The sequence below is a fragment of the Anabrus simplex genome, chromosome 3 (assembly GCF_040414725.1).
Source record: "Anabrus simplex isolate iqAnaSimp1 chromosome 3, ASM4041472v1, whole genome shotgun sequence".
In the NCBI taxonomy this organism is placed as follows: Eukaryota; Metazoa; Arthropoda; class Insecta; order Orthoptera; family Tettigoniidae; genus Anabrus; species Anabrus simplex.
The window spans coordinates 301,559,737-301,575,278 of record NC_090267.1 but is presented as its reverse complement, the minus strand read 5'-3'; the positions used below and the strand labels follow the sequence as shown (position 1 = coordinate 301,575,278).

Here is a 15,542-nt window from a genome sequence, read left to right as displayed (position 1 = left end):
GTATTTAGGTTGTGTGTTCTCCCAGGATGGTAATATAGAAAGTGAGATTGAATCAAGGTGTCGTAAAGCTAATGCAGTGAGCTCGCAGTTGCGATCAACAGTATTCTGTAAGAAAGAAGTCAGCTCCCAGACGAAACTATCTTTGCATCGGTCTGTTTTCAGACCAACTTTGCTTTACGGGTGCGAATGCTGGGTGGATTCGGATATCTTATTCATAAGTTAGAAGTAACAGACATGAAAGTAGCAAGAATGATTGTTGGTACAAACAGGTGGGAACAATGGCAGGAGGGTACTCGGAATGAGGATATAAAGGCTAATTTAGGAATGAACTCGATGGATGAAGCTGTACGCATAAACCGGCTTCGGTGATGGGGTCATGTGAGGCGAATGGAGGAGGATAGGTTACCCAGGAGAATAATGGACTCTGTTATGGAGGGTAAGAGAAGTAGAGGGAGACCAAGACGACGATGGTTAGACTCGGTTTCTAACGGTTTAATGATAAGAGGTATAGAACTAAATGAGGCCACAATACTAGTTGCAAATCGAGGATTGTGGCGACGTTTAGTAAATTCACAGAGGCTTGCAGACTGAACACTGAAAGGCATAACAGTCTATAATGATAATGTATGTATGAAATGTGTACTTTGAGATGGTAAACAGTAAAATATACAATATGTTAACAGGAGCATTTTTCTCTTTATTAGGGCAAACTCAAAACTCAAAATATCTCAGTTCCATCTAACTCTGCCCATAGCCCACTATGTCACTCACTGCCTCATTTATAATCTGCAATTTGTTTGTAAGAATTATTTTTAATGTAGTCAACCCAGAATTTATAGATTATGAGAGTTCAGCTGGCTAAGCAAGTATACTGAATTAAGAATATTCTTCATGAATATTGAATTTTCACGACCGCATTGTAATCGAAACCAACTCTCAACCTATTAGGTCGTTTTACGTACATTTAGTACGTGTTGAAGAGATGTCAAGTAGGGGAGAAGGGGGCACATTTGAACAAATTTTGAGAATTTTTATTTTCTTACTACCCAAAATATTTTATTCATCGAAATCACAACATTCTTGAAAGAGTTACATATTATACATAGTTTCAAATCGAATGAACCACAAAATTAAGGCTCTGATGCACCCTATTAATAGAAAACAATAAGGATGTAACATGTTCATAACTACCCCACCCCTGGGGTACCTTTGAACTACACATGGGGCACTTATGAACATACATAAATTGGTAAAAAATACATCAATTATGTAAGATTTATGTTGTTTGAAGGACACTTTTCACCTGCTTACATAACTTTGTCCTTGCAGAAGTTGAAGTTCACACCGAAAGTTTTCAATGCTGCACTGCGTGCAGTTCCACCTGAAGTATATGGCGGTGGAAGTTTGACAACAATATCATCTCTTTCAACTTCACTGATATCATCTATTTCTGGAAATAGAAATTTCCATGTCTCCCCGTACCTGCGCATGAATTTTATCTTATATGTAAGACTGTCGGATATTTCGATTACTTGACCTACAAACAACACCTTGTTTTTCTTTGTAGCGTATCGAATTAACAGAAAGTCACCTGTTAATATTTTTTCATTGTCTGCCATCTCAGGAAACCCCACGATTTCTTCAAATGTCTCAAAATCTGCTTCATCGTGAATTGAAATATCCTCATCACTTTCACTGGACGATTAAAAAGTCAGTTGTTTCTTAGGTTTCTTCTGACTTCCTCGAAATTTGCTTTGATTGTTAGCCTCCCTGCCATATTTGTTCTTTAGAGCAGCCCTCGCTACAGTTTTCTCCTCAATGCAGTCTTTAACTGGGGTAGCTGTTAAAATGCGGGATTTGGCTTTCTTTCTTTCTTTCTTTCTTTCTTTCTTTGCCTTTTTTCGCAACTAGGTCCAGCTTTCGGAAAGGTTCGAACATCTTCTGGTGAAAGGTTCTCCATTTGTGATCTTTGAGTTTCCTCGCAAGGTTTTCCAGTAGGCCTAGGTGTTCCAGGCCTGGTAGCAGAAGGGACAGAGTTCTCTGAAACAGTGACTTCCTCACTGGTAACGCATGATGGCTCAAAATCGTCATCACTGAAAGCAAGCCTAGAAAAAGGCCATATTCCTGTCTTAGAAAAAGCAGCAGTTATGTTCTTCACAGTGAAGGAAGCTTGAAAAGCAACATTCGTTAATGCTGCTAAGTCATGAATTGTTATTGTTTTATCAGGATTAGCAGTCATCCAGTCGTGCTGTGCGATTCGTAGCTTTCCTTTGAATGGCCCCATGACTCCTACATCTAGTAGCTGCAGCCGGTGTGTGCAGTGCGGGGGGAAAGTGACCAAAACGATACCATGCTCTCGGGCATACAGAATAGAATCTAGAGTGCAATGGGACTCGTGATTATCCATTAACAAAATGATAGGGTCTTCCTTCGAACACCTAGTCATTTTCTTGACATGCTCCAGTACCATTAAAAACAAAGGTCCTGTCATCCAGCTACTTCTAGGACTATTGACTAGGCCTAGGCTTCCAGGTGGTGCACCAGACATCAGTGAGTCAGCAAGTCTCGCCCTTGGAAAGACGAAAACAGGTGGTAAACTATTACCAACAGCATTGATTATCATACAAACTGTTATCATTGTTCCACGCTCTCCAGAAACTACTTGCCCAACCTGCTTCACCCCCACTTGTGCAACAACATTTGGAGACTGTACAACTGTAGATAGCCCCGTTTCATCGAGATTCAAGATTCTGTCCGCACTGATCGGCACCAATTTAAGTGCTTGCTCATAATTGTCATAAAATTCCATTACATTTGGTTTGTTGAACACCCTGGCTCTGGCGAGACTTGTATTTTCAGGCTTACGAAGAGCAAGTTTCTTATGTCGCTTCATAAATCCCTGCACCCAGCCAATTCCTGCAATGTTTTCATCCCAGGTAGTTGGATATTTACAGCCTGATTTCTTAGCATAATCTTACGCGAACTGACGGATTTGCATGTAAGTCATTCCGTAAGTAATTTTAGAGCACTTAACAATGTAATCTTGTAGCATTAGCTCTTGATTTTCACTGAACACTTGCCGACTTGCATACCGCGAAGAAAACGCACGATATTTGTTTAGGTCTCCTTTTTAACTCTGTAGTACAATGCAGTGTGAGTCATTCCATATTTTGAAGCAGTCTCCCTCACCGAAAGACTTCTCTCCATGACAGCTCTTACAGCCTCCCTTATAACTTCCTCCGGGACATCCGGTTTGTTTCTCTTCTTAATGTACGTACGAACCATAGTTTTCCCCAGTTCTAAAATAAATTCAAACTAATCAGTAGAAGTTTTTTGTTATATTTTGCTTCGTAAACATGTGTACTTACAGTGGGGCACATCCCAAAGGCAGTGTTCAAATCTACCCCGCATGCAGCCATTAACTATAACCTTAAATTCTGCTGAACAGCAAGACCTTGCAACAGCTTCGTTCTACTGGCACGCTTCACAATCCATTAATATGTAGTACTGCAGAAACAAACTTACCTTTTATGGAACAACACAGTCACAAACACCTTACAAAGTTCAATTGGCAAATTTACTTTCAATGCAGCGTAATACTTATTCATTCACCCACACCAAACACAGCAAATGAATGGCGGGAAAACAAATGTCAGCTGAAGAGAAGGGGTGCCACTCTCAAATAATGAAATTAGATATTAGGACTTTCAATTGTTTGGCGAATTATTCAAATTGTTCAAATGTGCCCCCTTCTCCCCTACAGAACAAAAATTGCCAACCAGACACCAGTGGGATCCAAACCCACAACCTACCGATTTTGCGTCGGTTGCTCTACCAATTGAGCTATGGTGGCCTAGGCCATCTTTGTTCTGTTGGAAAGGATCTAAGCTACAGGTCTGGTACTACTACCATCACACTGTAGAGTGTGTTTAAGTTGCCCGTTGAGGGCCAAGTCAATGAATATTGAATTTTCACGACTGCATTGTAATCGAAACCGACTTTCAACCTATTAGGTCGTGTTACGAACATTTAGTACATGTTGAAGAGATGTCGAGTACAGAACAAAAATGGCCAACCAGACACCAGTGGGATCCGAACCTACAACCTCTCAATTTCGCGTCGGTTGCTCTACCAATTGAGCTATGGTGGCCTAGGCCATCTTTGTTCTGTTGCAAAGGATCTAAGCTACGGGCAACTTAAACGCACTCTACAGTGTGATAGTAATAGTACCAGACCTGTAGTCTAGATCCTTTCCAACAGAACAAACATGGCCTAGGCCACCATAGCTCAATTGGTAGAGCAACCGACGCAAAATCGGGAGGTTGTGGGTTCGAATCCCACTGGTGTCTGGTTGGCCATTTTTGTTCTGTACTTGACATCTCTTCAACACTTACTAAATGTACGTAACACGACCTAATAGGTTGAAAGTCGATTTTGAATATTCTTCATCTTCAGCATTGGTTCCTTCAGCCATTTCCTGTACCCAGTCCAATCCTGTGCCTTCACTTTCTTGTTGGCAAATCTAGCAATATCTCCCACATACTCTTCCCATCCTGATGTACTGGAAAATTTGCATATAAATCTTGTATATCAATAATGTTATATTATGGATTTGATTACTCCAGATATCTCGGGTTCTACTATGGGAGCGCTAGCCTATTCAGAGACTTTCTATTGGACACAACTTCAATATTCCTACATTTGCCCTTTGAATAGTATATTTGATTTATACATTTTTTGTTCATCTGTCTATGTAACAATAATTGACAAGATGATTTCTTGTTACATCTGTATAAAACTATCTTCTGTATATATACAGTAATTTGAACGTGTAACACAATATTGTGAGAAACTGCAATGCTAACACCTATGTATTATACATCAAAAGATAGGTCTCCATCTCAGGATTATTTTTTTAAAAAAATTTTTTTCACTAAGTCCTTTATTTGCATAAAATAGTCATTTATTTAAGTAACATGATGCCTAGGACGTTGCAGTTAACTAGATTCGCCGGTAGATGACTCTCTGAAACTTGTCTCTGCTGATCTTTCTATGCCAGCCCTATTTAGGGCTCTGTGAAATCAAGTTATCACCAGTATGTTAGTTGTTGCTCCATGTTGTTTCTAATAAGCGAGAAACAGAAAGAAATCCATCTCAGGATATTCTGTATTTCAAAAAGTAATTTATTTGACTCAAATAGTCATTTCTTTGCAAAATACAATGCCGTCGGTGTTTCATTTAACTGCATTTGCCGATGGATGGCCGTGTGAATCTCTGAATACGTGTCCGAATAATCCACTGATTTTCAGTTCCATATTTCATCAACTGCCACGGGATTGTGCTATCCGTGCACAGTGTTGGCCATTTTATTACACGCACACACAGCACCATTGTACCAGTAAATGGGTATTCTCTCAGAAGGTGGTTTTGTTTGTGGTTCCTTCAGTGCATCCAGCTACCTTCACTTGCTTATCTCATAGTCCGTTTTTAAGGGTAGGGAGCACACTTACATGGTTGCATATTTTCTTCTTTGTACCAAATTAACTGCCGTTATTGGGTAAATAAGACTGCAGAGCACATTGAGCTGTTTCATTACACAGCGCCATTGTGGCACGTTGTATTCCACAGCACCATTATGGCACATTTGATTACTTCCTTGTAGCAAAAGGACCATTGCGTTATATGTGGAATGCAGTGATGGAAGCACGTATTATCGGTAACTGGATATTCTGTGTTTTGACCTATATGATCTACATTTTCTTTTTGTGGTTACTTGTTCCTTGACTGAATATCCTACCTAGCAGAAAGCCAATTATTACTCTGTTCATCATTTTTAGCGCTAAAGAGCACATGCATACAGTTTTCGATTTTCTCATGTGAAATGGGTTCTGTTCATAGGAAAGGACACCCAAGAAGGCGTTTTATGCATTTTATGAAGCACTGCAGATGTCGGAGCTCGAACTAGGGATTGAATTAATAATTTCTGCAATAGGGAAATAAGTTTGTTGGCTCGGTACACTATTTATAATGAAACTTCCACTGAATTATTCAGTGTGGTTTTTTTTAATGAAATCTGTATTCACCGCCAAGTGCATTTTGCTGCAGAAATGGTAAAGGGGCATTTCAATTTGTGTTGCTACAATGGTTTGGTTTATTTTCCGCAACTTCAAGTAAACTGTTTTAAGATCCAGGGGATGATTCGTAGGTGCATTTCAGATTTACTGCCTACTGAAAATTGCCGAGCATTATACGGCCAGCTGTATGTGATAGATTCAAGTCTTGTGAACAGAATTAGTTGTGAAAATTCTATAAATTGCCAAGGTTTAAAAATTCCATATATGTTACATCATTAGGCTAGTTGCATCCTAAAATGGCACCATCAGTGGTTATGTGGTTATAGTGAAACCATAGTAATCCTAGTTTAGTGGTGGTGGTGGTTTTGATTATTGTTTTTTAGAGGAAGTATAACCCTAATCATAGAGAAAAATGGAAGGTAATGTATCAGATACTTAGAAAAATGAAGGTATCGACCAAAGAAAGACAAGGGCCACGGAGGGCATCAAAATGAGACTCCCTAGACCTCAAATGCTCTAATACCGTGGGGGTCAGAAAAGAACAACAGTTGACCAAAGGAGGTTGGATAGTATAGATGAAAGTGAGGAGCCTAGCACAAGTTCAAGCAATGCTAGGACTCAAGTAAGGCCCCGTAGTCACCAACCCATGCCGCCAAGTTCAGATCTCCTGGGGTCCCGTTTAGTCGCCTCTTACGACAGGCAGGAGGCGTTATTCCACTGCCCCCACCCACAGGGGCAATCCTGGTTTAGGTGTACAGAAGTCGAAAGTAGTTCAGTTCAATATCTGTCCTGTATTTAAGTCTAGTCCATATATTATGTGTTATTATACTGATTAGTATACAGTTGCTTACCAATATCAAGGAGACCAAAACAGGAAATACCGGGCGAGTTGGCCGTGCGCGTAGAGGCGCGCGGCTGTGAGCTTGCATCCGGGAGATAGTAGGTTCGAATTCCACTATCGGCAGCCCTGAAGATGGTTTTCCGTGGTTTCCCATTTTCACACCAGGCAAATGCTGGGGCTGTACCTTAATTAAGGCCACGGCCGCTTCCTTCCAACTCCTAGGCCTTTCCTATCCCATCGTCGCCATAAGACCTATCTGTGTCGGTGCGACGTAAAGCCCCTAGCAAAAAAAAAAAAAAAAAAAAGAAACAGGAAATGTCACATTTCCTCTGATATTAGCTATTTAAAAAAAAAAAAAAAAAAAAAAAGTGCACGTTAAAAGTTGTTAATATTATTTCTGAAGTTTTATGTTTAATTTGGTTTTTTACCATATGAGGAGTAACAGCAGAGATATTTGTGATTTTTTTTTTCCAGTTATCTCTGGAAATATTAGTTCCATATAAAAAGTGTACATAAAACAAAACTTTCCAGTTTGTATACCTGATTAGTTGTTATACCCATTGCTCACAATCTTCTCATTCAATTGGTGTTGTTGAGGCTGATGAAATATCTTGTAAGTTACACACAGGAACAGGCAAGTCTTGACTGTGGGGCACAGGCAGACACACTGAAGGCACTTTTGGGTAATTTCTTTTATGTCTTGTTTTGCTTGAAACTCGCTTTTGTGAAGCTGAAGTAACAGTCTGAACTATGGCCTGTTGGCTCACACCACACCACTAGAACAGTGAATGTCATGGCTCAGAGCTTTCCTTCCAACCGTTCTCTTAGAATAGTGTTACAGGTTATGCAGGCAACATGACGGACATTTTTTATCTTGATCACCAAGAGTACAAACAAAATATAGTTTATGTGCCTTCTTAACTAAATCAGTGATTGGCTTTGAGTTTTTGGAGTGACTGTCCCACGCACGTAACAAAAATTGTCTGGTTGGTGTACAGAACAACAAAGTTAACCAATTGCCATATCTACTTGCTTCTAAACGCCACACACAGGAAACACAAAAATGCAAATAAACACAAACTGAGATAACAAAAACTCTCAATACACAGGTTAGGTTGCTGTAACTGTGGTAATTGCATCATATGTGTTTCAACATCTGCTAGACCGAGCGTGTTGGCCATATGGTTAGGGTAGCGCAGCTGTGAGCTTGCATCCCGGAGATAGTGGATTCGAGCCCCACTGTCGGCACCCCTGAAGATGGTTTTACGTGGTTTCCCATTTTCACACCAGGCAAATACTGGGGCTGTACCTTCATTAAGCCCACGGCTGCTTCCTTCCCACTCCTAGGCCTTTCCTATCCTACTGTTGCCATACAACCTATCTGTGTCAGTGCAACGTAAAGCAAGTTGAAAAAAAAAAAAAATGATCTGCTAGACCATGAAGCCTCTGCCATCTTGTGAGTAAAATTTTAAAAATCTACTGTTTATTTTTAGAACTTCTGTTACTATAATACTTCTGTATATTAGCAAATAGTAGTACCTAAACAAAAGAACAAAATCTAAAAATAAAAATTTCTCGAAACCTTTTATGCTAGCACATTTTAAAAGGCAGAATCAGATTCTATGCACTAAACTATGTACTAATTGATGTATAACATGTCAGATTCAAAATGTCTGTTAACTGCTGTTATTGAAAAGAATGTACACAAATTGTACAGAATATCAGGTCTCATTAATGATATCAGAATTTTTTTAAAAATTAAGAAATGAATGCAAGTCAGAATCTAAATCTTTCTGTATAAAATATATCTCCAACTGTGATCAAAGTATTTGTTCCAACCCATTCTGGGATATCTGAGTTCTAAAAGAGAAGCTCTGTGGCTCAGGCAGCAGCGCGCTGGCCTCTCATCACTGGGTTCCGTGGTTCAAATCCTGGTCACTCCATGTGAGATTCAGAATAATAATGTGGCATTTTATTATCCTCTATACACACAGTACCTTGACGTGGCGAAACATGAACCACGCTTCATATTTAAGTTCATTTCACTGAATAAAATTTTTGATGTTCTGGTAATGATAAAATATGAGGATCATAAAATATTTAATGAGCAAATGTACAAAAATAATATAGTATGATAAATGGAAGGTGTACAGTATAATAAGTACCTGTGTTACAGTAATAAACCATGTTCGCTTCTTCACTATGCACTTACAATGATACTAAAGGGATCAGTTTTACACACTAAAACAGTAACTAATTTGAATAATTATGAAATCGTTAATGAAATGTAAGAATGGTTCAAAATTGGTATTCTATATACAATAACAAACTTAACCTAACCCAGTTACAAAAACATAGTAAAATAGTAGTCTAAGTAAATGAACTAACTTGAATAATTATAAAATGAGTAATGATATCTGAGAAGTGTCCAAAATCAGAATTTTACATACATTAACAAAGAACCTAAACTAGTTACGAAAGCATACTAATATAACAAAAAGGAAACTAATTTGAATTATTATAAAACTAGCAGTTACCCACGGCTTCGCTCCTGTAGATTTCGTAATTTGATAAAAGTAATCGTTCCTCGGTACTGTATAATAAGACATTATCTGAAAATCCCTAAGGTACCTACAAAAACTCACCAAAAAATTGATTTTCATTTACCCCAGAAACTCTCTGTAAACCACGTTTGTGGTATTGCCTTTTGGGGCTAAGATGACATGCTCTATTGGTGGAAAAATATCTAATTCCCTCCTTGGGAACATAGAATTTCCACTAAGATGACCATGCGACAAGAACTGTACATGTGAGGAACAATCTCCTCTGAAGTCGAAAAAGAACCATCTTCCTTTATTTTAAAAGGAGATTCCAAATACCTATTTCCACGTCTTCAACATCTTCAGTTTTTGAGATATAAGTATTCCCATAAAAATAATTTAACCCCTTTATCAGTCCTTTACCCACCCCCACCGTCACGCATTTGGGTTTTCCAAAGGAGATTTTTAAAGGAGATTCCAAATACTAATTTTCACATCTGTAACATCTTCATTTTTTGAGATATAAGCATCCTCATAAAAAATTATTCGATTATTTTTCACCTCTTTTCACCCCTGTTAAGTGCCTTTTCCGAAAAAAAAATGTGTGTTCCTGTATTTTAAAGGAATGTCCAAATACCAAGTTTCATGTCCGTAACATTTTAAGTTTTTGGCATATGCAGTAGGTATTCCGGTACTCATTTTAAAAATTCGCCCACTTTTTCAATTCTTTTCAGCATCTTAAGTACATTTTCCGTATAAAAAAGAAAAAGTGTGTTTATTTTAATTAATGTTTCATGGTGTGGGTTACTGTAGTCACGTCCTAGTTTGTGAACCATGGGCAAGGGTTGAGTGACCTAGTAGTCAAGATGCCAGTTGCTATGGAATGGGAGTGGGCATCTCAGACATATTCTGAGTCATGGCCCTTCTTGTGCTGGGGTGGCTAGGACTATACAATCCACCAGTGATCCCTAACCCGTTAGAGGAGAGGTCTTCACTTGGACTATGTGTAATTAGGGTAGCATCCTGCTTCATGAATTTACCGAGCTCAAAACATTTTAAGCAAGTCTCGGGCCTATGGGAGTAACGGAGTCCCACTCCGATATGACAAGCGATGGGCTCCTTGGAAACAACTTGGCGAATGAAATGGAATTCGATGGGGAGCCATGAATATTCATGGGGCATTTGGAAGAAAGAAAGTAGAACTGGCTGAGTCAGCAAAGAGGATGCATCTGGATGTGCTAGGAGTAAATGCTATTCAGGTAAGGGGAGATACTGAGGAAGAGCGAGGAGACTATAAAGTGTACTTCGGCAGTTCGAAGAATTAGGACAAGAATTGTCTCAGTATATTCACCATGTGAGGGTGCAGATGAGGATGAATTTGACAAGTTTTATGAAGCATTGAGTGACATTGTGGTCAGGGTCAACAGCAAAGACAGGAGTGCGCTAATAGGCGATTTCAATGCGAGAGTTGGAAATAGAACTGAAGGATACGAAAGGATGATTGGTAAATGTGGGGAAGATATGGACCTAGTGGGAATGGTAAGCATTTGCTGGACTTCTCTGCTAGTATGGGTTTAGCAGTTAGGAATACATTCTTCAAGCATAAGGTTCTTCACCGCTACACATGGGAGGCTGGGGGTACCAGATCCATAATAGACTATATCTTACCCAACTTCAAATTCAGGAAGTCTGTTAGGAATGCACAGGTTTTCCGGGGATTTTTCGATGATACAGACCATTATCTGATCTGTGGAGAACTAAGTATCTCCAGGCCTAGGATAGAGAAAGTGAAATCAGTCTGCAAACGAATAAGGGTAGAAGACTTCCAGGACAAAGAAATTAGAAGTTCATGGATATGATTAGTGAGAAGTTTTGAACAGTGGACAGTAAGCAAATTCAGGATATAGAAAGAGAATGGGCAGCATACAGGGATGCTGTAGCAGAAACAGCAAGGGAATGCCTGGGAAAAACTCTGCGTAAAGATGTGAAAAAAACGAACTTCTTGACGGAATGATGAAGTGAGAGCAGCTTTTAAAAGTAAAAAGGCTTATCAGAAATCGCTTCAAACAAGGGCCGATGCGGACACGGAATTGTACGTAGATGAAAGAAACAGAGCGAAGCAAATCGTTGTTGAATCCAAAAAGAAGTCGTGGGAAGATTTTGGTAATAACCTGGAAAGGCTAGGTCAAGCAGTGGGGAAACCTTTCTGGACAGTAATAAAGAATCTTAGGAAGGGAGGGAAAAAGGAAATGAACAGTGTTTTGGGTAATTCAGGTGGTGAACTCACAATAGATCCTAGGGAATCACTGCACAGGTGGAGGGAATATTTTGGAAATTTTCTCAACGTAAAAGGAAATCTTCCTGGTGGTGTCACTAACAACCAAGCTCATGGGGAGGAGGAAAATGATGTTGGTGAAATTATGCTTGAGGAAGTGGAAAGGATGGTAAATAAACTCCATTATCATAAAGCAGCAGGAGTAGATGAAATTAGACCTGAAATGGTGAAGTATAGTGGGAAGGCAGGAATGAAGTGGCTCCGTAGAGTAGTAAGGTTAGCATGGAGTGTTGATAAGGTACTTTCAGATTGGACAAAAGCAGTAATTGCACCTATCTATAAGCTAGGGAACAGGAAGGATTGCACCAACAATGGAGGTACCTCATTGATTAGTTTACCAGGCAAAGTATTCACTGGCATCTTGGAATGGAGGGTGCGATCAGTGGTTGAGAGGAAGTAGGATGAAAAACCAGTGTGGTTTCAGACCACAGAGGGGCTGTGAGGATCTGATTTTCAGTGTGCGCCAGGTAATTGCAAAATGTTACGAGAGGAATAGACAGTTGTGTGTGATTCGTAGATCTAGAGAAAGCATGTTGCAGGGTACCGAGGGAAAATGTGTTGGCCATACTGGGGGACTATGGTATTAAGGATAGATTAAAATTAATCAAAGGCATTTATGTTGACAATTGGTCTGCAGTGAGAATTGATGGTAGACTGAGTTCTTGGTTGAGGGTACCTACAGGGGTTAGACAAGGCTGTAATCTTTCACCTTTGCTGTTTACATGGATCATCTGCTGAAAGGTATAAAGTGGCGGGGAGGGATTCAGTTAGGTGGCAATGTAGTAAGCAGTCTGGCCTATATACTGATGGCAGATTGTGCCAAAAACCTGCAATCTAATATCTGGGAACTTGAAAATAGGTGCAATGAGTATGGTATGAAAATTAGCCTTTCAAAGACTAAATTGATGTCAGAAGATAAGAAACTCAACATATCTGAATGTCAGATTGGTGATACAAAGCAGGAACAGGTAGATTATTTTAAGTATTTAGGTTGTGTATTCTCCCAGGATGGTAATATTGTGAGATTGAATCAAGGTGTAGAAAAGCTAATGCAGTGAGCTCACAGTTGTTATCAACGGCATTTTGTAAGAAGGAAGTTGGCTCCTGGACAAAACAATGACTCATGGAGAGGCAACAATGCAGCCGGACAAACTGATGCCCTATTTAGAATCCTTGACTGAAACCACCCCGGCAGAACTGTTGTTAGTAAAACATCTTCGTGATCGTGCTGTGCACAAACACTATACAAAATGTAAAACATGAAAACTCACATTATTTTAGTGACTCTTAAATGTACGAAAAGTGTTCTGTTATTTTTTTGTAGAATTGAAAAAAGGTATTACTGTACATCTTACGTTAATAGATTATATAACATGTACTGTATTTGTTTTTTTAGTTTTTCCAGATTATCCGAATTTTCGATCATCCGGATCAGTTCCGGTCCCACTTAATCCAGATAAATGTGGTTGTTGTGTGTGTGTATTATATATATATTGAACCCTTGAACTTACTATTCCATCGTTAGTTGGCCACAGCTGCTACAGCAGAGCAGTATTGAACTCTTAAATCTTGGGTCGTTGCGGGAAGAAATTCGGTCACGATCTTAACCAAACGATGGGGTTCAGAAGAGAGCCTAACTACTTGAAATGAGGACCAAATATGTACTTACTAACTTTTTTTAAAATTCGAAATGGCACGACAACATTATTATTTTATATAAATCCTTGAAATAAAAAAATTATAAATCATTTTTTATTGAATGTTTCAAACGCAGTCACATTGCATAGCGTTGATTTATTTCTCACAATATCGAAGAGTTGCTTTGGGGAAAGTAATAAATTAGTGGACAGCGAAACTGAAAAACTGAGAAAGGGAAAACCTGAAAACCGGGCACCTATTACTCCAAACGAGAACTGAGAATTAATCCACACGATCCGTGGAAAATCTGACTTTCAACAAGTAGAACGCCTGATTTCCTCTCAATTAAGTTTATCCACCAGTCGAATACCCTTGCGGATACGGAACACCCGCCGAATGGACCCTTAATCGAACCAAATTGACTTATCAGTTGCTTTGGATAGGTTGTGAAATATTATGGGAAAGCATGGTGTTCACTACGAGTTAACAGCAGCATTCACAATTGAAATAAAATCCCACCATGTATTTGTCATTCATGACACCCTTAAGTGATCAAATAATCCCGATGCTAAACGTGCATCACCCAAACAGCTGTTCAGAAGGAACCAACAACACCATGATCTGCGAGGATCTTACGTTACGTCGTTCTGAAGGAACAAAACTGCGAAATGCAGGAAACGCTTATTCATCACGCATTTAGAAGAAATGCCGAACACTGAAGTTAATTAAGTAGTGGTAAATCACTTGAAAAGTCTTATTATCAAACCGATTTTCAGGTTAGAAATGGTTACGTTACGCTATATAAAATTACCAGTCCACATTGAAAAATACAACAACTTAAGGAATTTTTTCCTTCTTAAACAATGATTACCATTACAGATCCATCTACTTATTGTTTGTCCCAACACACATCTACAAAGTTATCACTTAATCGAATTCAACTACGTATAAAAAATGAAAGAACGACAAAGATTGAAAATAAAATATATTACAGGCTGACGAATCGAATCCGTGTTCGTAACTAAAGTCTCTCACTAATACATTGAGTGTCAATATGCACACTATCAAAGCGAAACGGACGTCAGAACGACAAAACAATTAAGTCCGTAAAATAAATAAAATATCAAAGTTATTTTAACTCAACACGCGTGGAGAATTGCAGTAAAATATTCAATCACCGCTAGGTCGATATCCAATGTTGGGCAACCCTCATTTGCCGATAACGGTCCCATATCTTTGGGAGCACCTTCCAGCTGTTGGGAGTTGCGCACAAGATTGGCCTCATTATTACCGATCTAACCCTCTTCATATTTCGTATTTTACTGTAGATGCTACCATCACACAGGTCACTTCGCAAAAACAAAAAAACATCTAATCTGAGACTTGAGTATGTACAGCTGACATCCCAGACCCATCGTCGGGCTTACTTAAAGTCTGTATACCCTAACACTAATCTCTATGTACACAATACCTTCCTAATTCTATCGTCGAGCGTGAACTAGGACATCTCATCATCAGTATACTCCTAGAATAACATGTGACGTCCTAAATCTATTGTCGGGCGGAAACTGGGTCGTATTACGCTTCCCCTGGCACATCAGGCGAACTAGCAATTTCAAACAAACCCTGACATTTCTGTTGTAAACCTGGTCAGACTAATAACACACAACGGAACAACGTCTCTTACTATTAAACGAACACAAGTCGGAAAATGCAGTAAGTCTCTATCTAGTTACAAAACGTGAACTCGAAAATAAATATTGTGTGGTGAGCAATCCCCCAACTCAAACACAACCTCAGCATGCGCAATGAAGTTTTAGGGAAGAATAATAATTCCCAACACACGTCTACCATTTAGTGGATGTTGTCCAAAAATAATCATGACCACCGCATTGGAAACCCTCAAATCGCCTACCGTCATTTCCAAATATTTATATCCATGGCTATCCAGTGAAACAAAATTCAATATATTTACACGGTCAAACAACACCAACCGTGTATTCTAAATGCTCTTTTATCCTTGAGGTCACATTATCCTAATATTCAGATTGACTTTACGTAACTGGTCGCTTGAAATTGTTACTACCAAGTGTTACCCACCAGAATCGTTTTTC

General features: G+C 39.1%; 1 protein-coding gene and 2 non-coding genes across 6 annotated transcripts in view; 2 read left to right on the top strand and 1 right to left on the bottom strand.

Annotated features, from left to right (window-relative positions):
- The window catches only part of SCCRO4 (DCN1-like protein SCCRO4), a 157,300-nt gene that overhangs the window by 92,280 nt on the left and 49,478 nt on the right, over positions 1-15,542 (top strand). The gene's annotated exons all lie outside the window — the stretch shown is intronic.
- On the bottom strand, positions 3,773-3,853 carry TRNAL-CAA (transfer RNA leucine (anticodon CAA)). Its single transcript has one exon. It is a non-coding gene; the product is annotated as a tRNA-Leu (tRNA).
- On the top strand, positions 4,276-4,349 carry TRNAL-CAA (transfer RNA leucine (anticodon CAA)). Its single transcript has one exon. It is a non-coding gene; the product is annotated as a tRNA-Leu (tRNA).